The sequence below is a fragment of the Durio zibethinus genome, unplaced genomic scaffold, assembly GCF_047325235.1.
Source record: "Durio zibethinus cultivar Kanyao isolate XHJ-2024 unplaced genomic scaffold, ASM4732523v1 HiC_scaffold_56, whole genome shotgun sequence".
NCBI lineage: Eukaryota > Viridiplantae > Streptophyta > Magnoliopsida > Malvales > Malvaceae > Durio > Durio zibethinus.
Genome location: NW_028322679.1, coordinates 42,501 through 45,000, shown reverse-complemented (window position 1 = coordinate 45,000; position 2,500 = coordinate 42,501).

Sequence of the window (2,500 nt, the reverse complement as noted above, 5' to 3'; positions counted from 1 at the left end):
TTGCCTCGACCACCATCGGCACACGCTGGGCCCTGGTGCGGGCGCTTGCCTCGAGCACCATCGGCACACGCTCGGCCCTGGTGCGGTCGGTTGCCTCGAGCACCATCGGCACACGCTGGGCCCTGGTGCGGCAGGTTGCCTCGACCACCATCGGCACACGCTGGGCCCTGGTGCGGGCGCTTGCCTCGACCACCATCGGCACACGCTCGGCCCTGGTGCGGTCGGTTGCCTCGAGCACCATCGGCACACGCTGGGCCCTGGTGCGGCAGGTTGCCTCGAGCACCATCGGCACACGCTGGGCCCTGGTGCGGGCGGTTGCCTCGACCACCATCGGCACACGCTGGGCCCTGGTGCGGGCGCTTGCCTCGACCACCATCGGCACACGCTGGGCCCTGGTGCGGGCGCTTGCCTCGAGCACCATCGGCAGACGCTGGGCCCTGGTGCGGCAGGTTGCCTCGAGCACCATCGGCAGACGCTGGGCCCTGGTGCGGCAGGTTGCCTCGAGCACCATCGGCACACGCTGGGCCCTGGTGCGGTCGGTTGCCTCGAGCACCATCGGCACACGCTGGGCGCTGGTGCGGGAACTTGCCTCGACCACCATCGGCACACGCTGGGCCCTGGTGCGGCAGGTTGCCTCGATCACCATCGGCACACGCTGGGCCCTGGTGCGACAGGTTGCCTCGAGCACCATCGGCACACTATCGGCCCTGGTGCGGGCGGTTGCCTCGACCACCATCGGCACACGCTGGGCCCTGGTGCGGGCGCTTGCCTCGAGCACCATCGGCACACGCTGGGCCCTGGTGCGGGCTGTTGCCTCGAGCACCATCGGCACACGCTGGGCCCTGGTGGGTTTAGGCACATCTTCAAATTTCTGCCGTGCCAATGCCATTTTTATGGCTTGTAAATTCATACAATGGTCCCCTAAGCCTTCACGTGAAGTTTCGTTGGAAGATGACTCGTTTTCTATTTTTCACGATTTTCGAAACTTTTTGCGGTTCGGGATTTTTTAAAAATTTTTTATAAGGATTTTTGGCCCCAAATTTTGTAGGCATGATCCTTCTATTTTTGTTGGCATGCACAAAAAAATTCAGCTAAAAACTCGAAGTAGAGAAGATTTTGTGACCGTTTGAAAAAAGTGTCCCCATTTCAGACACTTTAACGGCTACTGGTAGCAAACCTGTAAAATCTCAAATGCTCTTTAAGGGGGTGTGAATTCTCAGAGGTTTGATGAGGGATAGGGGGCCAACACAAGGCCAAGTACCAGCACCCATCGCACATCATGTGCGCACACCCCCCCGGCCCCCCTCCCAATCGCCGGAACCCCAATGCCGCCGGTCAGGTTCTCCGGCGGTACTCCGGCGATGCTCCGGCGATGCTCCGGCGATGCTGTCCCGAGTGAAAAAAATGCGGCACCAGCACATGCTGGAGCCAAGCATGGGCACCGTGGCTCAAAATCGAACTTCGGCCAAGGCCTCGACCATCAATGGCACATGATGACGCATGGTGATGGCACATGCATCGACCATCATCGGCATAGGCTGCCCTTCGGTACGGGCACTTGCCTCGACCGCCATCGGCACAAGCTGGGCCCTGGTGTGGGTTGTTGCCTCGATCACAATCGGCACATGCTGAGCCTTGGTGCGGGCGGTTGCCTCGAGCACCATCGGCAGACCCTGGGCCCTGGTGCGGCCGATTGCCCCGATAACCATCGGCACACGCTGGGCCCTGGGGCGGGCGCTTGCCCCCAGCACCATCGGCACACGCTGGGCCCTGGTGCGGGCGCTTGCCCCCAGCACCATCGGCACACGCTGGGCCCTGGTACGGGCGGTTGCCCCGAACACCATCGACACAAGCCGGCCCTTGGTGCGGGCTCCTGGCTCGACCACCATCGGCACACGCTGGGCCCTGGTGCGGGCGGTTGCCTCGAACACCATCGGCACACGCCGGCCCTTGGTGCGGCCGGTTGCCTCGACCACCATCGGCACACGCTCGGCCTTGGTGAGGGCGCTTGCCTCGACCACCATCGGCACACGCTGCGCCCTGGTGCGGGCGCTTGCCTCGACCACCATCGGCACACGCTCGGCCTTGGTGCGGGCGCTTGCCTCGACCACCATCGGCACACGCTGGGCCCTGGTGCGGGCGGTTGCCTCGACCACCATCGGCACACGCTGGGCCCTGGTGCGGGCGGTTGCCTCGACCACCATCGGCACACGCTCGGCCTTGGTGAGGGCGCTTGCCTCGACCACCATCGGCACACGCTGGGCCCTGGTGCGGGCGCTTGCCTCGACCACCATCGGCACACGCTGGGCCCTGGTGCGGGCGGTTGCCTCGACCACCATCGGCACACGCTGGGCCCTGGTGCGGGCGGTTGCCTCGACCACCATCGGCACACGCTGGGCCCTGGTGCGGGCGGTTGCCTCGACCACCATCGGCACACGCCGGGCCCTGGTGCGGGCGGTTGCCTCGAACACCATCGGCACAAGCCGGCCCTTGGTGCGGG